This window comes from Haliotis cracherodii, unplaced genomic scaffold (assembly GCF_022045235.1).
Source record: "Haliotis cracherodii isolate W230 unplaced genomic scaffold, xgHalCrac1.p SCAF_11, whole genome shotgun sequence".
NCBI classification, from domain to species: domain Eukaryota; kingdom Metazoa; phylum Mollusca; class Gastropoda; order Lepetellida; family Haliotidae; genus Haliotis; species Haliotis cracherodii.
The window spans coordinates 48,180,232-48,205,349 of NW_027266266.1; the positions used below are offsets into that span (position 1 = coordinate 48,180,232).

Below are 25,118 nucleotides of genomic sequence, written 5' to 3' on the forward strand. Positions count from 1 at the left end.
ATGTTTAGCAGAGATGTGAGGACGTAGAGTTTCTTAATTTGCATGATCATATTTCAAGACCTTCCTTTTTGAATTTGTGTAGTGGTTATAAGTCCTAGAAGTTGAAAATATGTAACTGAATTATTTAATTGTAAGGATTTATGCTATTATTTTGCATGTTTCGTTGGTCATCTCATAAGTTGAAAATACAACATAAACGATTGAAGTTGCAAGTTGATCCGAAAATGTTATTATGCACGCATTGTCATGAAAATTTCCTCCTTGTTTGTCCGCATCATAAAGCAAGCAGAGAAAATATCATCTTGTCTCAAGAAGAGTGTGTTCTATATCTAAAAAGGACTTCACACATATAAATATTGCGAAGTGTTTTTAGATGACATGTGTCCACAAATTTGTGTTTATGGCGTATTGCTGCGTATACAAGCGTACTGGAAATGCTTTGTATGTGCAGTACTTTGGGCCACGAGGCCTGTAATACAAATAAACTTGTCATTTGTTGTAAACAGATATGCCTGAAAGCATGAGGTGAAATTCAAACGTATTCATTCAATTGACGGAGTTTTGCATGAAATGAACTGTCCTTGGCACTGAGAACGTGCTGTCTCACGGTAATTTTTCCTTAAAATAGAATGGAAGAATTGAGAATAAATGATGACATCCACAGCAAAAAAAATGCAGTTTCCGGTATCCGGATACCTGCCGGATACCACCGGACACTTACCCAAAACGCGTCCGGGTATCCGGTGGCAGATACCAAGCCGGATACCAGATCCGTGGTATCCGGCATGGACACCTCACCTGAAAGTATGCCACCTGGAATCCGGGTATCCGGCAGCGGATACCTCAATCTGGGTGTCCAAGGATCCGGCACCGGATACCAAGGATCCGGCACCGGATACCTCATTCTGAGTTTCCAAAAACATGTCACAATTTGGGGGTGCATTTTGTTCAATTAAGTGTGAAACACCTAAATATATATTGGAAACTAGCCATGAAAATTGAACATTGCTGAAGGAATCCGGCAGGTATCCGGATGCAATCCTGGTAAATGATGTTAGCCTGGGCATATCAGATAGCTGTAGTAACATTCTGTGTCATTTTAGTTGTAAATATCCCCTTAAAGTTGAGATCTATGGGCATGTACTTTTGGAGAAGACAATTTTTTCAATCTTTTTAGATGTTAAGCTGTTTAATGAACAAACATCAGTTCTAATACGTGTATGATGATATCCTTAAATTTCATGTTCAGACTTCCAGATTGTTCTGAGTGAAAGTATAAACTCATCGACTGTGTGCTCACTTGGGCCTTTGGTCCCAGTGAGATGATAATGTGATTATTTGTAAAGGTACAAGTACTTGTTATGAGCATACCAGCTTCATTTAAGTTTGAAACACAATATGCCTCACTCTGAGGGTGACATGTACCAGATTTCATCACACTACAGAGAGCTGTTCCTCAGTTACTGTGAACATTTTTACTGAAAGACATTGAAAGCTAATCTGACCTTCAATATCAGTTGCGACTATTTCAAAAACAATTGTAAATTGCTTCATTCAGTATAACATTGACAAACATATGACAATGATATACAACTATATGAGTAAGAGTTATTTAGACTTCTGCAGGAAAAGGCACATTAGAGAACAAGAGTCATCAGAAAGATGACATAACCCCCCGGCAGATGTCTGTAAAGTAACCACTAGTAAGTGTATGACCTGTTGCCAACTTCTATCCCTGCCCTAAGGAAGAGTTTGGCCATTAACAATTTTTTTGTCTGGCTATGACATTGACCTTTGACATAGCAGATCAATGTGTTATTCCAAAGATGTCCAAGCAATGCATGGTTTCATCCGATAACTGTGGCTATCAAACTGAGGCAAAATATTGGAAAATCCCCATTTACACACCTGGCTAAAGAAACATAAACAACAAACAAATTATCAATTTCTTTTATTTATATGCCTATATCACACACTGAACATTGTTCACATGATGGTTCCTGATGCAGTATGCAATTTCCTCCTATTCTTCAATACTCATAACAGAGTGGGATAACTGTTCGCTTGAAAGCATAAGCAGACCATGCTCACCAGTTCAGAGTTACTTGCCCTCAAATATCCTTTCCCTTCTATATTGCCATGGAAAAACAGGAACCAGGATGAGGGGAGGCCAGATCGGCTCTATCCCTGTTGCATTGTGTTAGTAGAATTGTGAACATTCTAATTGGTGTTTGGGTCCACATTTATAGACAAGTAGTCGCAAACATCATTCCTTTCAAGTGATTACCACATGGCCAAAGACAATAATTTCTTCAACGTCCTTGAAGGGTCCCACTCCGACTTGGCATTGGTTGGTCTTCTCGCATTAGCCAGACCAGCCTTTGTGAGTGTGTCCCAGTGTCAACTGGGATATAACTTCTTGGTAGGCCCCCATTGAAATAACAGGATTCTCCTCATCACTGTCTGCCTATCACTTCTGATATCTGGAAGGGTCCTTCCAGACTGTCAACCAGTCATCCGGGTATCTCAAGCTGGACTTCAGTTTCTGCAAAATTATGTATAAAGATTGTAGCAATAGAAAAGAATTGTTGCAACATGTACTTACAGATAAAAGGCAGCAAATTCACTTAATTTATCATCTTTGAGTTTTGTTATATACCAAACATTTGAGATATATATTGTTCCATGCTGATGAGTTGAAACAATCATTAACTGACATCTCTTAAAAATGCTTCCCATACAAGCCAAAGTAATAGATGAGGTAGCAAGTGGGCTCATTGATCGCTCGTAATCGTACCCAATAACGTGGGATGTTGTCCATAACAGTCATCATCGGTGCGTCTGGATCGAGCTCATAACATTACTCACTGGTTTGCCTAGTTGAGATTTGAGATTTGATTATTTATAATCCTTGTCATTTAGCTGAACTATTGTTGGATGTGGTGTTAAATGAGTGAAATGGGAAGAGAGCCCGAAGTGATGCAGGTCTTACATGTTTACCACTTTGATGAAACCCACAAGCAAGTGTATGATGCTACCTTTGATTCAAACCCACGACCATTGGTTTCTGTCAAGCCCAAGAGATGCAACTATGCACAGCAAGTTGTGGTGCCTTTGATAATTAGGCCATCCATGCCAACAGGTGATAAAGAACAAGCAAACTGAAAAAATATTTGCAGAATAGCTACATGAACATGATGAACCAAACAGAATAATTTCAAATATTTACCACTCACTGCTACTCTTCTCTTGTTCCTCATTGCTTCCCTTTTTCCATTGATGCTGTGCAGATGACTGACTCATTCATTCATCCAGACATTCTGCAAAAATAAGTAGCATTCACATTACAGAAATATCCAAACTGTACATGCTGTACATTGAATTCAATTGAAAAGGCCCCAGTTGAGTTTCCAACTTAGAACTGTCCTTATTAAAATATTTCATCCCAAACATTCAGAGATAAAACATAATCCCATATTTAACAACTGTCAAACAATTATTGGGTCATTCAACATACACTTTACATAGGGAATCACTTGTTGCAAAAAAGATCCTCGCCAAGGTCAGAGTCATTCCATGAAATATTGAATTATTTAGTTATGAAGCTTATACAAAACAAGGACATAACAGTGTAATTATAAAAATATGTTAAGCGTAAAAAAAGTAAAGTCTTTGGTGGCCATTATTGTAAATTATAGTCTGTATTAGCATCCCACAAAAGTTTAGAGTTAATAATCGTTCCTAGATCTTTGTACATTTCTTCATTATCTATAAAAAGCGGATCTAATTTGGATCATCTTGTTTTGACCACAAATCCATTACGCCCCTTATGCAAATCCTTGTCGTCATAACAAACAGTTGACCATAATACTAAAAAAAGGACCCTTGGCGTTTACGGTAAAGTATGTAGAGCAGGAAAATATCAAAATCAATCCGTTCCATAAGATCTCTGCACGGAAATCATAAGGTCACGAAGCCCTGCTACGTACCTGGCATCCGCATTTGCTGCCAATCGCCTTTCCAAATACTGTTGACTTCCGCGTTGTGGATGGCTCAGAGGAACTTCGGCCGGCATTTCCGTGGTGGAGGTGAATGAGAACAATGTATCGATACACGAGGTAAGCTTATCGTAATCAAGCATGACTGTGTATATCGATACACGAGGTTTGTTTACGTCCATGTTCTAAAATGGCGCCCTGGACCGCAGGGGAATATGGGTAAATTGGCTTGTTCCGGGTTAACACAAAGCTGGGCCCCCGTCTCTAATATCACAATATTGTTTGGCGCAAGTTGGCGATGCGCATAGGGAGCCCAGAACCAGTTTAACACGACATAAGCTGGTTCCCGGCTCTCTATGCGCGTCGTCAACTTGCGCCAAGTTATATTAGAGACGAGGCCCAGCTTATACACTGAACACGATCGGTCATTTTGTCAAAATTGGCCAAATATTGAGATTGCAGCTGAGGTAATGCTGGCAGCTGAAGTGACACATTAAGGTAAGGAATATGTGAATATTACAATGATCACGTATTAAAGTAATTTACCACATGTAAGCCTGTCACATGTGACACATTAACTTTCATAGCCAACATGTAAGTAAATGTATCAGGATATAATTATATTTTTATATAACAAGTAGCCTGTCTATCATATGTTAGTATTTGCTTATGTATATAATGAAGAAATATGTTTACTTTAACTGGATAATTTGTATGCTAATGTGACTCACTGTCTTATTTCATATACTCCCTTTACTCTGTAAGATGATTAATAGCCTCAACATATTTTTCCAGATGTGAAGAATCAAGAACAGCTTTAATGACAGGGAAGTTTTGCATCAGAGATCATCGTGAAGTGGAAGATAAGACATTTTAAGGGTATGAACATTTTCACTTGAACTAGCTGAACAATAACCATGATGACAACTTTATCATGGGGGAATTTTGGGTGGTGGGGTAGCCTAGTGGTTGAAGCGTTCACTCTTCGTGCTGAAGACCCATGCAGGTTTGATTCCTGCCACATAGCTGCGATATTGCTGAGTGTGGCGTTAAACATCAAACAAAGCTAACAGCCGCATACATACTCACATTGGGATTCCAGGTTGAAGTTAGTCCCTATCAACATGATCAACCTATGCTAGTTGTAAGAGATAACTTAATGGATTGGCTGATCAGGCTCGCTGACTTGGTTGATCCATGTCATTGTATCCCAATTGTGTGGATGGATGCTCATGATGTCAATCACTGGATAGTCTGGTCCAGACTTGATTATTTACAGACCGCCGTCATTTAGCTGGAATATGGCTGAGTGCAGAGTTAAACAACAAACACCAACATGATTCTACAACCTGCTCTTGTGGATACCATTTTGAGGATCCTACACATAACTTCTTTTCGGGTCTTAACTATTGCAATATGTTCTACTACATGTGTTTTAAACATATATTTTTTTCATTGGCTTATCTAAATGATGCTCAAATACAAAATAATTAATAATATAATACTAATTCTATACTATTGCAAACTATCAGTTATTAGATAATGAAGGAGAAGTCCATATTGATTAAATCTACCAGATTCTGAGATAAATGCACGTATTGATTGATTTATTTCAATGTTTTCCTGTACATAATTTTCAACAATTCCATATAAAGCTTTCTTATATCCACGCTGTATAATAATAATACCTATTATTTCTAATAATAGCATAATTTGGACACACAAATAAGTAATGAATGGTATTTTTATAACAGGTGCCACACATGCGGGATAGGTCATTTCACATGAATCATTTTTATGTGAATCTAAATCACTAATATCCATGCTGTATAATAATACTACCTATTATTTCTAAAAATAGCATAATTTGTCATACACATATAAGTAATGAATGGTATTTTTATAACAGGTGCCACACATGTGGGATAGGTCATTTCACATGAATCATTTTTATGTGAATTTAAATCACTAATATCCATGCTGTATAATAATACTACCTATTATTTCTAATAATAGCATAATTTGTCATACACATATAAGTAATGAATGGTATTTTTATAACAGGTGCCACACATGTGGGATAGGTCATTTCACATGAATCATTTTTATGTGAATTTAAATCACTACAAGCTGATCTGAGTCCTGAAAGGATATGCCTTCGATTCTGTGAAAATGGAAATGCTTAAACATCTCCCAATATTAACCATGCTATTACAGAATCTGTTCACTTGTTTGTGTATGTAAAATATTTTTGAACCATTACATCCATCTAATGATTGTTTGTATGTGTGATGTGCCAGTAGAGGTATATATGTACAAGCATGTGCATACGCGTATAAAAAATATGTATGTTTGGCTAGGTACCAGTATATGAATTAGTTGTTTTGTGCGACTTGTATATTAGCATCATCATAGTTTCAACAGACAGTTTATGTATATCAAATGTTAAATGTCTTTGAAGGGAGAATTGCATATCAAAACTGACATTATTTTATTACTTATGAGTAGAACTTTTTAAGTATCTGGCAAGATACATTTCCTTGGTCCACAGAAACATGTTACTAGTAAACTGTAAACTGACTTGTCAGTATGGTTGGAAACTAACTAAGCTGTCACTACTCAATTAAGTAATTAACAGATAATTGCAGTGATAATACCCACCTGACACTAATTGCCCTGTTAATCCCTAATCCACCATGAGTTGACATTGAGTTCATCTTGCTAATGAGCTGTTGTGAGCGTAACAAGATGATAAACATCAAAGGTGGGGCAGGCTTTGATCAAGTGTTCTGTAGAAGAGATTATGTCATTTGTGTAATGTTTATTTAGGATTAGCTACATCCCTTGATCCTACCAAGACCATACTTGAGATTATCAGACAGTTTGTCTGGATACAACCTGATGTCTCAACTGTATTGGATTCTGCCTTGTAGCAAACTATGTGTGTGACAAGGACTTTGACCACTCTGTGCAGATGCATAACAATGCACTTGGGGTATGATTCAATTGGGGTATGATTCAATCATGTCACACAAGTCAAAGATGGGTTCCACTGTATTTAGAAACAGACGATAGATGCAATACTGTGTAACTTTATAACGATCAAACGAGTATTCAAATAGGAATACACATATTTTTACAATGACCCTTGAAAAGTTCCAAAACCAAATAGAACTACTGAAATAATGATCAGTTGTATAGTGACTTGATATTTGGTGAAAATATCTGTTTTATGAAATCCTAATGTTACTTACTTTTGTATTTGAGATGATATTTGTATTTGGTAGCCTAGTGGGTAATGCGTTCTCCGAAGCACTGGGTTCTGTTCCCCACATGGGTACTGTGTGAAAAGCCCATTTCTGGTGTCCCCGCAGATATATGGCTGGAATATTGCTAAAAGTTGTGTGGAACTATACTAATTTGCACACTCATTATATAATATTTTGAGATCACTTACATGACTTGTGTGATTGAAAGTTTTGATAATTATGAATACCGTATTCGACAGAATAAGCGCCCAGGGCGCTCTCAAAATTTTGTGCTTTATGCTGGCAGCCTGAAATGTTAATGTACGACAAATATATTTTTCCAGAATGAAATTCCCCATACTTAAGGGTGCATATCACACACGAATGTGTATGATATGCAAATAAATAAGCGTTGTATACATTGATCAATTGGAAAGGGTGCTAATTGGGATTGTTAACTAGCCAATATATTAGCAAATATTCCCGTGGGCGCTTATTAGAGCGAGGCACTTATTACATCAAATACGGTAGTTCTGTTTTTATGTATAAGAACCTATTTTATGCAATTTGCATTGCCTTGTTTACCCTTCCTTATGTTTTGATGTAATGCAAACATTTGAGAAAAATTCAGGTGAGCCTGCCTTATGGCACTACAGGAATTGTTTTCAGAAGATCAATTACAATTTTGTATTTTCTGTAAAATTTACTGTTTGCTATGGCTTTTTTACATTGGTTAACATGGTTTGGTTAACAGTTGCTTGATAAACTGTCATTACCTTACTCATTGAGAAACCAACTTTTTACCCTTGGTCAATATATGTGTGTTTCTTATATTTTTAATAACAAGATTTTAAAGATGTTATAAATTGTTTCAGGCACCTGGATTTCACAATGACACCAGATCAGACAAGTCATACAAAGGACTCTCAGGGTGATGAATAATCCTCCCCAGAACAACTAGCAGGTTCACCTCAGAAAGTGATGATTCTGAATGAATAATGCCACATCAGTGTGATTCTGTAGGTTGTTTTATTACGACATTAATCAAGTCTAAAGGAATTAATACCACAGCAGTGAGACTATGTTTATGTGGTGTACACTGACGCTGACTATACAAATCTGAATGACTTTTGTGGTTTACTGCACAAACATAATTGACTTCAGATATTCTTCTCCCTTGAAATTCTTCTGAGATTTGACCGATTTGTTTATTTAGAAAATGGCATTGAAGCATCTGTTTCTGTTTTTGAATGTTCTTGCAAACACCTTTGGTTACTGAACCAATGAAATGTCATAAAATCAATAAATATGATTTGTTATCTTAACAACTTTTTTTGTTTTGCTTCTTTAAAGAAATATGATATTGATCATTCATAACATAGGTGCTAACATATATCAAATATACTAATGCCCTGAATGTTTTCCTACAATTAATACAGCTCACTGAATGAAGTTTTTAGTTCCATGTCAGTAGAAAAATTACATTGATATTTTTATGTACCGGTACTTTATTAGGTGTTTTCTGTGGATGCACCCATTTGGGTTAATGATATTCTGTTTCAAACTTCAATGAAACTCGTCTGTCAAGATGTAACAAGTACTGATACAGTTCCAAAATAATCTTTTAATCTCACCAGGAACAAAGGCCCAAGTGAGCACATAGCCAATGACTTTCATTTGTTTTGTCAGAGTGAATATGGTGTTATGTCACTTTATGAGCAAAATTCCAACAATATAATGATGGGTGACACCAAGCAATGTACCGATGTGGTGAATCGAGCGCTTCAACCACGAGAAGCTAGAACAAACTGGGAATATGAAGATGAAATGTAAGGATACCATCATACCAGGACTGAATGCTTTTCATTTAATACGCTGAACATCTAAAATGAAATATATATGAATTTGAAAAATGTTTTCACCAAAAGTACCTGCCCATAGATCTCAACTTTAAGGGGATATTTACAACCAAAATAACACAGAATATTACTACAGCTGTCTGCTATGCCCAGGCTAACATTATTTACTAGGAGAAAGACATCTCGAAAAATTGCATCCGGATACCTGCCGGATACCTTCAGCATTGTTCAATTTTCATGGTTAGTTTCCAATATATTTTTAGGTGTTTCACACTTAATTGAACAAAATGCACCCCCCAAATTGTGACATGTTTTGGGAAACTCAGAATGAGGTATCCGGTGCCGGATCCCTGGACAACCAGATTGAGGTATCCGGTGAGGTATCCGGTGCCGGATACCCGGATTCCAGGTGACATACTTTCAGGTGAGGTGTCCATGCCGGATACCACGGATCTGGTATCCGGCAAGGTTTCTGCCACCGGATACCCGGACGCGTTTTGGGTAAGTGTCCGGTGGTATCCGGCAGGTATCCGGATACCGGAAACTGCATTTTTTTGCTGTGATCAGAGCTGCTAGCATTCCAAGATTTATTCAGGTGCAGTGTGTAATAAACATTTCAATTCAATTAATCACATAATCATATCTAATAATCATAAATTATATCATTACAAATAATTGTCATAACATCGTGGTTTCTTATGACATAACTACTCAGAATATAAATCAATAAGCATTTCGCTTCAATCTTATAACAGCTGAAATAATGCAACATTAATGGTAGACGTATTGTAAATGTATTACGGTAATGCAGTTTCGCGCATTACCGCAGTTCTTCTAATACAAGTGTTATTTAGCTACCTTATCCAGAGCTCGCATACGAGCATTGTGCATTCAACTATTAACATCAAGTTACAGGTATTTCATTTCCTATCAAGAATAAAGCTGACTGACTATTAACTAAGTCCAGCATTACTGCTAGCAGTGAATCAACACATATTGACGACATGACATATTTTTGTACTTGTACTAGATTTCTTATTTATCAAACAGTTATCAAGATGTTGATCAGGAATAATTAATTTCATATTTTATTGATCGAAATTACTACAACCTACATAAGTGATTACAACCTTTATAAGTGATACCTATAGTGGCATAGTGCGCATGGAAAACATTCCTAATCATCATTGAAGATTCAAAATACATTAAACAATAACTTAAGAATGAACCAACACATGTGGTTGAAAATATACTATGTTCAAGAAATCTAAGACAATAATCATGAAATACATTCAACATATTTGTAAACAACAATTAAAACAATCTGAGACAATAATCATAATACACATTCAACATGAATGAAAACAACCATTGAAACAACGCATGAAACGCATGTCTTACCTTAAAATAGAATGGAAGAATTGAGAATAAATGATGACATCAGAGTTGCTAGCGTTCCAAGATTTATTCAGGTGCAGTGTGACTTGGTACTTACTTACTTACTTATATTGGAGATTTAACGTGCGCTTTCCGACTGCAAGCGTATGTCGCACACGGGCCCGGCCAGGCCATTTAATGTGTTTCCAAAAAGGGGAAAAGTGAGTTTGTGCAACCCAGGAGGGGGCTTTAGGGGTTACTTATATAGTAATTTTGAAATTTTGAGATTTGGAAAGAATGCCAAGAGTGGGTGGGGGACGAACTAAGGGAGCTGTGTGTGTTGGGTGGTTATCAAATAAGGTAGTTTTGGTTTTAATATTTTATTTGGGGTTTAAATGCGACTAATTAGTCCTGTTTTTATTAGGTATATGCCTAAGGCTTTGAATTTTTCTAATTTATTTTGTGGATTTAGGATTGATTCTAGTGTAAGTCCGGTTTTAAGATTTAGGGTGGTCTGTAGTGTTGTTCGGTGTGTTTGGTAGTGTGTGCAGTGAATGAGTACGTGTTCTGGTGTTTCTTGTTGTTTGCAATGTGGGCAGTTTCCTGTTGTGTGTAGTTTAGCTATTTTACGGTGATTATTTAGTTTGGTGTGGCCTGTTTGTAGTTTGGTAATTATTCTGTCGATTTTTTTGGATGGGTGTAGTATTTTGGGTTTATTTAGGGTTTTTTTGAGTACTTTCCTGATTTGGCTATTTGAGTTTTGGTATATATTTTGCCATTTTTTTGTTAATTTATTGTTTAGTGACATTTTTGATTTCTGATTTTGAGCTGGGTAAGTTTAAGCTTATTTCTGGGAGTTTAAGGGATAATTTTGCTGCTTTATCTGCCTTTTCATTTCCAAAGATTCCTACGTGGGCGGGGATCCAAATGAACTCTATTTGTTTACCTACCTTAGTTAAGTTGTTTGAGCTATTGAGTATTTGATTTATTAGTTTGGGGCGGTTTTTAGTGTTTTTATTTTTGAGGGCTTGTAGTCCACTGAGAGAGTCGGTTAGGATGAGGATTTTTTGGTGTTTTTTAGATTGCTGATTGTGTAGTGCTGAGGCCATGCCCATTAGTTCGGCCGTGAATATGGATTGGTTGTTTGGGAGTCGATAAGATTGTGTGTCTTTGGTTGGTTGTGCGATGTGGACTCCGAAACCTGTGTGTTTTGAGATCGGATCTGAGGATCCGTCTGTGTATATGTGACACCAATTTGGCCAATTTTCATGTATGTATGCTAGTGTGGTGGTTTTAGCGATGTTAGGATCGGTCTGTTTATTTAGTGTATCGGCTAGTGTTGTGTCTATTTTTGGTATTTTAAGTTTTGGAGTGAAGATATTGGATGATTTATTGTTTTGTTTAAGATTATTTATTTTGTGTTCGTTTAGGTAATTGGTTATTCTTTGGGAAATTGGAGTAAGTAGTGGATGTTTCCGGGCTAGGGCTTGGTTTCTAGGGCTAATATTTTGTTTTATTAAGTTTTCGATTAGTGGGTTTGATTGGGACGCGGCCCAGAAGTTTAGGGTCAGTTGTTCCCTACGTAGTTTAAGTGGCATTTCTCCTGTTAAGGCCTGGAGTGAGGTGGAAGAGGTGCCATGTTGAGTTCGTGTGATTAGTTTTAGGGCCTGATACTGGATTGAGTCTAGTTTTTTAATGAGAGAGTTGTTTAAGGTGTCGTAAATGGCACTGCCATAGTCTAGTTTGGACCTAATTAGTGATATATAGAGTGAGAGGAGGGTGTTTTTAGAGGCCCTCCAGTTGGAGCCGGTTAGGCATCTTAACGTGTTTAGGTCTTTGCTGCATCTGGTTACAAGGTTTTTAATGTGAGCATCCCAGGTGAGATGTTCATCGAAGATTAATCCTAAGAATTTGGTTTGTTTTTGGAATTTGATTGGTTTGTTGTGTATTTGGAGGTTTAGGGTGGCGGGTTGCATATTTTTGTGTTTAAATACTATTCCTGTGGTTTTTTCTGAGTTTAGGGAGAAGCCCCATTTGTCAGCCCATTTTTGTATTTTATTTAGAGATTTTTGTAGTAAGTTTTGGGCCATTTTAATGCTTTTAGTGCGGATCCAGAGGGCTCCATCATCCGCGAATTTTGATGTGTTTACTTTGGGGGATAGTCCCTCGAATAAATCGTTAATCATAATATTGAAGAGTGTTGGGCTTAGGATGCTGCCCTGGGGAGTGCCATTTTCTAGGGGACATTGGTCCGATAGCGTTTGGTCTATGCCCACGGTGATTTTGCGGTTTGTTAGGAAACTTTGGATGTAGTTAATTATTTGACCTTTAAGTCCTATTTTTTGTAGTTTTTGTATTAGCCCGTTATGCCAAACCATGTCGAATGCTTTGGAGAAGTCTAGAAAGATGCCTGTAGTATATTGTTTGTTAAGTTGGCCTGTTTTAATGTCCTGCTCTAGTCGGACGAGGTTATCTAAGGTTGAGCGTCCAGGAGTGAAACCGCTTTGGTCTGGATTTATTATGTTGTTTTGTTCTAAGTAGTGTTGTAACCTGTTTTTGGCCATTGATTCCATTACTTTGCATAAGTTAGAAGTTAGGGAGATTGGTCTGTATGAATTAGCCTGGTCAGCTGGTTTATTGGGTTTGGGGATTGGTATGACCAGGGCTTGTTTCCAAGGTGATGGGACCTGTCCGTTTAGATATATGAGGTTATAGAGTTTCAGAAGAGTTTGGAGTAGTTTGGGTGGTAGTTGTTTAATTATCTGGTATGAAGTAAGGTCTAAGCCTGGGGCTGTGCCCTTTTTCCTATTTTGTAGGACGTGGAGTAGTTCTTCCATTGTGAAATGGAGATTAATTTCTAGGTTATTATCTTTTGGCTCTTTGGTAAATTTGCTTTCTGCTTTTAGTTGTTCCTGGAATTTTTGGTTGAAGTTGCTATTGCTACTGACGGCCGAGAAGTGATTTGCTAGGTTATTAGCTTTTTCAGTGGGGTTTGTTGAATTGTTTACGTTGGGAGTTCTTTTATGACGTTTAATGCCCCTAATGGCGTGGATTTTGCGCCAAACTGTTCTGGCGTCTGTATGATGGTTAATTTCTTCGCAAAAATGTTTCCAGTCTCTTGTTTTAGCTGTTTTAACTAAGCTTTGTACTTTGTGATTTAGTTCATGTGCTATCTTTAGGTGTTTGAAGTCACGTTTGGCTTTATTGAATGCGGATTTGCGTTTACGCCTAGTTTGTTCTATCTCCTCGTTCCACCAAGGAACCGAGGGTTTGCCTATGCTGGTTGTTTTGAAAGGAATGGAGTTTTTAGCTGCGTTTATTATATAGTCAGTGAGGTTTTTACAGTAGATTTCGGGGTCGTTACTTTCTAGGTCAGCTAGGTTAGCCTGGTTGCAAATGTCCTGAAATTTGTCCCAGTCGGCTTTGTTGTAGTGGAATTTAGGTTCCTGGTTTGGGGCTGGTGATGGGATGTTTACGTCTCCTATAGTTATATTTATGGGGAAGTGGTCACTACCTAGTGGTACCCCGTGTACTTCCCATTGAATACTTTGGGCTAAATCTGGGGTGCATATGGTTAAGTCGATAGCCGACATTTTGTGGTGTATTTTGTCGTATCTAGTAGGTTGGTTGTTATTTAGTAGTATTAGGTCATTTTGTTCTATCCATTCTGAGATGAGTTTTCCGTGTTTATCTATTTTATCTTCTATACCCCAGGTAGGGTGGTGGGCATTAAAGTCTCCTAGGAAGATTGTAGATTTATTGCCTATTTGGAGGAGGGTGTTTAAATCCTCAGGTTTGACCTGTTTTTCTACCCAGTGGTATATATTTATGATATTAATTTTTTGGTTGTTATTTGTTATTTGGATACCGTTTGCTTCTAGGTTCGGTGTGTTTATTTTTAGTTCTTTGTAGCTTAAATCTTCCCTGACGTATATGATTAGGCCGCCTCCGGCTCTACCTGGGTTTGTTTTGGCTCGGTCAGTTCTTATTGAGTTATAGTTTGGTAGGGTGAATTTAGATCTGGTAGAGAATTTAGTTTCCTGTATACAGACTATGTGTGGACCTTTGTCTCGTTTGAATTTAGCTTTTAATTCCTGGCCGTGGGAGGCTAATCCGTTGGCGTTCCACTGAAATATATTTAGTCCTTCCATTTTGGGGGATGAGAGGTTATTAGTTTGTTTTGAGTTTTAGGTTTTGTTTAATTGGTAGCTTCCCTAAGTTGGGAGAGAAATAACTCAAAGGAGAGAGTTGTGAGTTTTAGTTTTTGTGCTACTGAGTGAAAAGCTTTAGTACTAGCATTTGGTGAGTTTTGCTTATGCATGTAGGCTAGGAGTAGTGTGAGGTTATTAAGAGTTTTAGTGCTGGTTAATTGAGGATTTTTGCGCCTGAAGTTTCGGTTGGTTTTAGGGGCTGAGAAAGTGATTTCATTTATTTCCTCGGTGGAAGAATACTCGTCTTCGTCGGTTAGGTTGGTTTTTATTGTTTGAGTTTTCATTGGGGAGGCCTGTGGAGGTGTTTGTGGTGTGGGGTGTTGAGTTTGTGCTTGCGTGTTGGGTGTAGCTGTGGTTTCCTCAGTGTTTGAGGTTTTTTGTTGTGGTTGCTTGTGGGGAAGTGTTGTTGCCTTGTGGGCTGTAGAGTGTCTGGCTGAGGGTCGTTGTGTGTCTGTGGTTTTGCTGTTTGCTTTGCATGCGGGTGTTGATGTTATGGGGGAGTTGGTAGGTGGCTGTGTGAGGTGATGTGTGGAAGCGGTGGGTGCGGTTTCTATGTGGTTGCCCCAGATTGAATCCGAGAGTTTGTGTGTGGTGTTTGAGTGTGGTGTGAGGAGGAGAGGTTTGGATGTAGGTGGTGCATATTTTCTTGTTTGCATTTTGGCCGAATCTATGTTTATGTGTTTGTTGGCCTGTTGTGTTAGGGCATGTCTGTGTGGACACTGGTTTGAGAGTGATGTATGTTTTATGCATTTGCAATGGATGCACCAGGGAGAGCATGTACCTGGGCAATCGGTTTGGGCGCATTTTTTACATTTAGTTTTTTTGAATGTACATTGGGTGGCCGTGTGGTTATATCTGAGGCAGTTAGAACATTGTTTGACCTGTTTGATGTATGGTTTAACTTCTAGTTTAGTGTGGGCACCGAAAGAGATGTGATTAGGGGCTTCAGGAAATTTAGCAGTTTTTTTTAAGTTTACAATAACGATTGATGTAGGGACCGTTTTGCCGTTTCTGTTTGTTGTTATCCTGCGGGTGCTTGTTATTTGGGGTTGAGGGTATTGATTTGTGTTTGCTTCTTGGGTGTAGAGTTCTAGGTCTTCGGCTGTTTCTCTAGGGTTTACTCTTATTATCCCTCGGGTGAATTGCTGCCAATTTGGAATTTGTTTTGTTACGGTTACGTGAAAAATTTGTACTATTTTTTTAGCTGCATTGAATGAATCTTGATTTGGGAATATTATTTGGTAACCTTTATTTGCTTTTTTGATGTTGCTGTAATGGATTTTTTCGCGTTTAAACCATAAACCTATCCTGTCTGCTGAGAGTTGTTTAGTTAGGATTGATGCTGAGCCTGCGGCGAAGAAGTATAGTGCGAAGGTGGTGATGAATGAAGCCGGGGTGGGTGTGGGAGAAGGTGGTGGGGTGGGTGTGGGAGAAGGTGGTGGAGTGGATGAGTCGAACTTACGTTTTTTGGGGTTTGTGTATTGTGGAGGCGAGTTGGCTGGTTTGGTGGGGGTGGTATGTTCCATGTCTGAGCCATACTCGTCCGGAACAATGTTTTCGACTTGGTAGTCAACCTTCACCTACTTATACAGTGGAGGGACGCATAGCAAACTCTGATTGGTTTAGTTTTGAAAACATTGTTTTAATTTATTGCCACCATTACTTCCTTTGTTATTTCATGTGTTGTTTCGGGTTGATAAAATATTCTCATAGATTACCTAACTAATGTCTACCTATCGTGGATAAGGTAATACGAAAACAAAGGCTGGCGTTAAGTTGAGCCATCGGCATTTTAGACTGACCGCCGACTTGTCAAGGGGATTACCGTTATTGGTCAGCGTGTCAATCTGGAATTGACATGCAGCCGGTGACTGTAATGTGAACGGACATCTATTGTCTAAATTATGTCTCGCGGCATGCTTTTACAACCTAAGAGATGTCCGAGATTTGACTGCAAAGATACGTGAGTTAATTTTATAAATTTTGAATATTATTTTTATATTTTAATATGAATTATTAAGCAAGTTTGTGCACTATAACAGCACCACACCCTTTGTATGTACTTTGTTTCTCCCGAAGTCTATTTCTCTCTAGTAAATGTTTAAAATCAGATCTTTGTTTTGAAACCTAAACTAGATCCTTGCTGCTGATTGTTAAATGTATAATTCTTAATACATAGTTTCTCTCTGAATCTGAATGTATGAACAAATGCAAACAAACGACCAAATAGGTTGAAGATGTGTACGTGAACATGTTCTTAATTTCACATCAGGGTCTGGTTGTATGGGCTCTAAACTAAACAAACACACAGTAATTACAGATCTGGACCATTTTTTGTTGTCATCTATTCATGAAAAGATATGCTTTTAAGGGACTGACCTCAGTTGACGTTCAGTTTTAATATGTGCAAATCTGGAGACAGGTTAACGTTCCTTTGCTACGTGGTTACACGAGGAGAATGTGTCCCCAGCATTCCACTGCCAGTCATAAGAGGTGTCTAATTTTGGCAACATTGAGCTCCTGTGTCGGTGGAGGAAGGCATTCTGGTGTTTGAGGGCACTGGAGCTCAAACCGTGTTCCTTTACCCAACACACTACTTTCAGCCTGGCTTCACCGAGACAGCTGGTAGAATGGGCCCGGTTCTGTCAACTGACTAGTCATGTCAGGCCCACATCTATGAACTCCATCTTCCTGCGTCATTCATGAACATGACAAAAAGAATATTTCTCAATGCTTCAAGACATACACATTTGTTTACACAATTCCATTCCCATTATTTGCTAGAAGAAATGTTGTTTGTTAACTGCGAAGTGTTTAGGCACACTTTTTTTACTTATTGAACTGTATCGGTGGCCTAGTGGCAGATCGTCTGCCCAGAGAGTGGAAGGTCCTGGGTTCGATCACCTGGCCGCGTCATACCAATGTTTGAATAATATAGGAGAAAAAATCAGAATGGCACAGTATGAGAGTGAATAAGTGAGTGATTACAATGACGTATTGTCAAGGGGAAATTGAAGGGGGCACTGAAGTAACCTAGTAAACACACTGGAACTAGTTTGGACCTGGATATCCCTGTGGGAACACAGGGTGTCCCCAGGACCCCACTGCTGGTCGTATTTTATGAATTGGTAGTGCTAGATAGTAACATAGATAATAAGTGGCTGTACCCTCGAGGGGGGTTAACATATAATAAAATCATTGTTTTCCTAAGACGTTCCCTCCCACAGTCCCGAGTATGGTGGTCTTACTTTGGGTTTTTGGCGATCTATAGCCCATTTTGCTGTTTTGTTGTTGAATAAAAAATTCTTGTTTCAAATGTTCACAACTAGTGTTAAAATCAAATCTGTGATTATACTGTCCATCGATGACAGTTTTTTTTCAATCTATATATGTCTGTTATCAATTTAGAAGTTTTCGTCACGATATGGCTGAAATATTGCCAATGTTACGTTAAATATTAACTCATTCACTCACATGGATCTGGGTAAATCACACATGTGTTGTCAGTATGATGATTTACAACCTTCAATAGCCTTTTCGTAGTGTCTTTAGTGGACATTATACATCACATAAGGTGGCCAAATGGTCGAAGGTGTCGCCAGCTGCCACGATCATGGATTCGAATTTCAGATCCGGCCTTTATCTTTCAGTTACTTATATCATCTCCCTGGTTAGCACTGCAGTCGTTCTTCTCTCCAACAACTATGCTGACAAATCATAATAAAACGTATATACTATTCAAAGCAGTGTTGAACATATTGATTGAATATGTAATGGTTGATGTTAAACCGTTTATTAACGAAGAAAAAACATCCCAGAATTTTAATTATACATTATACATATACCCATGCAACAGAAATTAAAATGCTGCAGCACACACCACTGTAGACAGAAGTATATCCCTAAGCAGTTCACCAATGACCAGTACAAAATGAAATCACGACGATTTCCATGGCCGATCATCACATGCTTCAGGGAAATGGTTCATTTAATGGTATTGTATGATTGCCATATATATATAATATCACCATCCCCTAACGAGCCCTAGTCATCAGCCACCCTGGGGCGGTGGGGTAGTCTAGTGGTTAACGCGTTCGCTCGTCACGCCGAAGGCCCGGGTTCGATTCCCCACATGGTTATGATGTGTGAAGCTAATGTCTGGTGTCCACCGGCGTGATATTGCTAAAAGCGACATAAGACGATACTTACTGCTAACCCTAACAAAGAAATCAATCATCATTTATTCTCCAACAGCGTCCAACAGATAACATTGGAAACTGTGGGTGTGGGGTAGCACGTTGGTGCATTGTGGCGGGGTTCTTGTGGGCTACCTGTGTAACAAATCAACTTACTTCAAAACTCCGGGGTTGTTTGTCCTTTCAGTTGAAACCATGTCTTTCCCAAATTTTCAGAGGTGGAATAGTGAAAATAGCTCACGTTGAGCTTTCCTCATATTTATGTATACCAGTGCAGGGCATCTGTAGTTGCCATGGCATATCCTTTCGTATAATAAACTATCAGCTTTGTAGCCAACCTGCATACGTTGGCCAATCTCTTTTCTTGTTGTTTTTCAAGGCGCGGGCATCCTCTGTATGGTAGCCCATGCCCTACCTTTTACATATTGTCTAATGATATCATCCTCACCCAAAGAACCATAGCCAACTGCAACTTTGACAAAGAAACCAATAATCCAGTAAATCAATGTCCTATTACCTTCACTTGCCTTACAAAAGGTTCAACAGTTACTAGATCAGCAACCACCTCATGAAAACGGCCAACATAGATGTGACAGTTCACCGAAGAACATCCTACAGATCAAAGGAAAAGTTCGTCCGCTTGTCCGCCCCAAAACCTAAGGTACTGACAAACAACAGCGTCCACAATTTTTCATGACAATCAACAGTAATCACTGTGGAAGAAAGTAACTTCAAGGAACCATACAAATTCAAAGAAACAAGCCATCAACTAACAAGCTTGGGTTTACAGTTTTCTGGGAAAATAAATAGTTTTATTCAAATGCAATGCCACGTCTATACGTCTTCAGCCTTTCTCTTGCACTGACGTTAAATTGTAACCTTACTCGTTCAACCTTTCTCCGTAAGAGCATGTCATAGCTGTGTCATGCCTGTCCACACATGACACAACCGACTACAGTCTGTTTAGCTCAAAATGAAAAAGATGGATTGCAAAAATAAAAATCAACATCTATCATATGTGAATACTGTACACGGCAACGAATACGCTGTACCCAACAATATCTGGTTTATGTTAATTTTAATCCCACCACTGGAAAGAGTTGTTCAAGAAACTATCGTGTTGTTATGTGTACAAGCTGACATTTTTGGAGGAACAGCGCAAACACACACGTGCTACACAACGGACCAGGGAATGACAGCGGGGTCGTCTCATGATAATCACAATCTGACTCGCTCATGTCACAGCCCTCGTCGAATTGTTTGTGTTACTGTTGCTTGCTGAAGTCCATCACGTGAGCATTATCTTGACTATCGCGTTGAGGACTTCGGAAACGCAATGTTGCTATGTCTCCACTGTTATCCGACATAGGGATTCATTTACTAGCCTTTCAACATCCTGCAATTTAAACGTTGTTCAATCGTTCAACGTCTCCTTTGACGATACCCCATTTGAACTCTATTGTGTTCAGATCGCAGTGGTAAGGGGGAAGTAGTAGGACGCCGTGACTTTGATCTTTGTTGTAACTGTCAACAATATTGGGCTCAGGTTTGTTAGATAAGATGATTTCATATTTTATAGCCATGGAAGGAAAGGTTATTCATCCATTGCAGCCTCGTCACAATGTCTCCTTTAAGGCTATTAGACGCCGCCTTGCTGTCTAGATTTTGCATACTGTGACATGGTTTTTTAGTCCAAGATAATAAGGGACTTGGCCGGCAAAGCAGTGACCAAGTTATCGTTCACCCATTCCAGAAATACCTTGCCGTTCATTTCTGTGTATTAGTCCTCGAAAAGTAGTCCAGAGAAAACCCTGACTAGCACAGCCAGCATGGAGAACGATAAGTCTTTCCTATTTTCCCATTGGTAAAGTTCTCCAAGACTCCTTGTAGTTCCAACTGGCTACCCAATGACTGCTGGGTGTGCCATAGGCATTTACCCACGTCTCATCTAGGGAAACAGATGATATCCTATTCTTCACGTTTCTGTTTGATGGTTCGAAGATAATGATTTCGGAGACGAAAGATGTCAGAGCCCTATTTTCACCACTTATCCATTTGTATCTGTATTCAAATGTATGCAAAAGTTGCTCTTGCCTGTATTTTGTAACATTTAAATCATGTTCAGTCCCTCCGTTCAAGATGTCAAATTGTACACATAACAACATGATAGTCTCTCAAACAACTTTTTCAAGTATCATAAACACCGCTAAAATGTTGCTCCTCAGACGATTCGACCACCAGTGACTCTCATGGTCCTCAAGTTATCAAGAAGGTATTTTATAAAGCTGTAGATTGGCTGTACAATGGGCATCAGTTTTTATGATCTGATCACTGAAGGCTGTCTTCTTTTTATCCTGTCATATATTAGAGATAATTGTATCTGTAATTTACAGGTAAACTAATCATGTTACATAAAAACAATGCACACGCTGGGTCGACTGTTGACATTCTGGTGGAGCCTGGGATATTTAAAGACAATCTGTCCAGGAAATGCCTTGAAAGACATACTTTTTCCTCAGGTTTTACAAAACAAAGAAATTGCCCACTTGAAATGCTTGACGTTCTGAAAAGTAGTATATATCATGTTGTGGGTCCATGGAAAAAGTTTGTATTTCTTTCAAACAAGAATCCCAGGTCCGTACCAGAATAATAAAGATGGTCGGCCCCAAACCGATAGGTATTAAGCTACCATTGACCTAACCTTAAGTTTCTCGCAATTTGTATTATTTCTATCAGCTGCATTTGCTATTTACTTTATTATTCTCCAGTCGTCATAGTAAACATAGCGAAAAAGTTCCCCAACAGTCGTGTTCCAGGTTTTGATGTCTGTGGCGTTGTGCTTCTTCCTGTGGAATCTTATCCAAAGATGACAAGCATAGTTGTTGCTTCTCCAGTCATAGAGTTGTCCTTCCTTGTAAAGGAAGTCAAGTTCATTCCAACTAGGGTGGTGTAGTGATCTCGTCTCTGTATGAATGAGGTTAGGGTATTTGATTTCCAGTTTGCCCGGGACTACCACAGCATGGTGTCCCCATACGTTGTCTTTATATGTTGTAAATTCTCTGTGCCATAAGATCATAAACTCTGTCCATGGCTTTGCTACCAATACTCCATTACAAAGAAGATGTTTTCCCTCATTTCCCATCGTAATGTCATACTTAAGGAGAGGATCGAAGGACTTGACAACTATCACATCCAGATCAAGATATATTCCGCCATACTCCAATAAGATCTCTAACCTCATGACTGTACTCACATGCTCAATGATTTCTACTTTTCTGCCTCGAATGGTCGTCGGTTTGGGTCTGTAGATAAGATGCATACTTGGGATTTGGGCCCGAATGTCCTTCCAGTACTGATTTTCAGGTTCTTTGTCCATCCAGAAAAAGATCCTGTCTGGTTTGATAAATTTGTTAGCAGACATAACTGAAAGCATGTGATGAAACTCAAACTTATTCCTTCCATTGACGGAGTACTGAATGAAATGAACCGTCCTTGGCACCACGTCATGTGTATGTACTATGTTTCTCCCGAAGTCGATTTCTCTTTCTAGTAACTGGTTAAAATCAGATCTTTGTTTCGAAACGTAGAAAAGATCCGTGCTACTGACTTTACATATATTATTCTCAATACATAGTTTCTCTCTGAATTTGAATATGATAGGTAAGAATGAACAAATGCCATAAACGACTAATAAAATTGTAAATGTCCTCCTGTAAATGATCTTCATTTTCTTGGTTTTACGTCAGGAGCTGGTTGTGTGGGTTGTATGCTGAAACATGAAACGTAATTTTAGAACAGGACTGACAATTATAACAGCAAACATGTTTAGAACCCTTTCCTTATTCATAGGAAATCTCTGTCCAAAACAGAATCGATTTTACGATTTCGACTATATCATGAACATTTGTTTATGAATCACTATTAAATCATGATGATACCAGCTGTTCGCGAACAGGTGAGCGTATCCTGCCCCACTGGTGGCACCCGTTACTAACATATGCAAAGACAAGTCCATTGTTAACCTGAGAAAAACCACGGGAACATACGGTACAAGTCAAAACAGGCAATTGCATCAGACATCATGCAAGGCAAGTACATTGTTAACGTGAAAAAACAACAACATGGGAACATATGGTACAAGTCAAAACAGGCAATTGCATCAGACATCATGCAAGGCAAGTACATTGTTAACCTGAAAAAAAAACCACGGGAACATACGGTACAAGTCAAAACAGGCAATTGCATCAGACATCATTTTTGTCCCTGACGCCTCAAATTGGGAAATGCCTTCCACATGTCTACCATGAAACCTTTTGAAGCTTAACTTAGGCCTAGAATGTTACATACATAACTATAAACTGGTTAGTCATCGGTCTGTGGTACATTACTGATATATTGCCGTCCTTCGTCGACAGGTTTGTATAATATATACATTACTCTGATCACAATATGGCTGGAGTATTGCCAGTTCAATATTGACTCACTGTTCCTTCAGAGGCCGATGTGGCTGGGTGGTTGTTTGGTTCCTGACGGGGATGTAATGTTGTCACTGTGTTTGCTTGGGTTCCATATATAACTGATTTCATGTCTTGGTTAGCAACAGATACCGTATATGCATATGATCATTGCCTATGGTTGCTAAATGTACTTGTGTATTTCCATCATGGTTAACAGTTAACGTCTAGATAAATACTATTTCACATAAGCAATTCAAATACAATTCCAAATCAGTTTCTCTGCCTGATGTGTAATGTGCGACTGGTAAGCTGAATCTTATTTCAACAGGAGGTGGTGCATGTTCTTGTAGAACCACAAGCAGCTCCTCTAACTTGTGCAAGAAAGACCACCATAAAATGTCCTTCTCAAGATCCAACAATTGCAAAGTCTCATGATTGTACAAGTAAAGTTGCAATATTAACTGCTAATAAACGATACAACCATGTTTCATAACAACCTCAAAATGAATTTGATCTTTGTTAGACATAGAACCAACAGTACAATAGATGTTGAAGGAGTCGTAAAGATGCAAATATAAAGTTTAATAGCTGCAGATGTAACCATACCCCCACTAACCATGAAATAGCCAAAACGAACATATTTCTTTAACGTTTTGCTTTACCTATAGAATCTCTGCACTTGTACACAGCAGGCTTAATTCATGGACATTGTGTGAATGTCGGGTGATATCGGTAGGGCAGGCTCTACTTACCCTTTTCGCGAACACCTGGTGTCATCACTGATTTTCCATTCCATTCATATAATTGCCCCTGTGTTTTGGCCCTTTACACCAAATGGATAATCAAGAAAATCGCTGGATTCGACTGTTGTGCACAACGCCATATGGATGTCATGCATAACCTTGACTTTTTCTCGAATATCTCAAACTACCACATTCAATGTCTGACTGAGACTAAACCATGTGAGCTAGACAGTATTGATGTACCGGGAGTCTGTGTTCATCCGATCAACTGCAAGGACAGTGTAACTAGTTGATCATCATGGGGTATCATAATTGATGTTAAGAGACTATCCTCATCAACGATGTGACTGACTATTATTCCAAGGAATATTCTCGAATATCTCAAACTATCACATTCAATGTCTGACTGAGACTAAACCATGTGAGCTAGACAGTATTGATGTACCAGGAGTCTGTGTTCATCCGATCAACTGCAAGGACAGTGTAACTAGTTGATCATCATGGGGTATCATAATTGATTTTAAGAGACTATCCTCATCAACGATGTGACTGACTATTATTCCAAGGATGAATGACATCGAAGACAAGGCTGAAGTTACCTATGGATATATAATCGGAAGTGTCTAAAACCTCTCTGACGATATTGCTCCAGACGTCTTCTCCCGTGACAATGTCCTGATTGACGAAGCTTTCATCTACTCTGATGTTCAACATTGCTAGAAAAAGACTATCAACATTATCAGGCAATCTGTGGACGCATCTGCTTTCTGTTATAGACACAAACCGCATGACATATGTATATATGTAACAGAAGACATTGGAAGTGACAAAGGTATCGGCAAACAAGAATGCCAGTGTCGTAGATAATTGTTTAGAAACAGTCGACATGCTAACTTAGTTCGTGACTTTGGTGGAATAATGTCATATATCCAGTGTGCTCTGTCGTTCCAGTTAATATATGACGGACGCATGTGCTATACAGATGAAGATGACAACAACCATAACAAAAAAATTGTAGGTTTCCAAGAA

The 25,118-nt window shown here is 38.6% G+C and overlaps 2 long non-coding RNA genes across 2 annotated transcripts; one reads left to right on the forward strand and one right to left on the reverse strand.

Moving 5' to 3' along the window:
• Window positions 1–1,872: 1,872 nt before the first annotated feature.
• On the reverse strand, window positions 1,873–4,181 carry LOC139455917 (uncharacterized). Its single transcript, XR_011652505.1, has 3 exons — window positions 3,990–4,181; window positions 3,230–3,320; window positions 1,873–2,545 (listed from the first exon to the last, which is right to left on the reverse strand). It is a non-coding gene; the product is annotated as an uncharacterized lncRNA (long non-coding RNA).
• Window positions 4,182–4,392: 211 nt separating this feature from the next.
• Window positions 4,393–9,116, forward strand: LOC139455918 (uncharacterized). Its single transcript, XR_011652506.1, has 3 exons — window positions 4,393–4,496; window positions 4,794–4,877; window positions 8,122–9,116. It is a non-coding gene; the product is annotated as an uncharacterized lncRNA (long non-coding RNA).
• The last annotated feature ends 16,002 nt before the right edge of the window (window positions 9,117–25,118 follow it).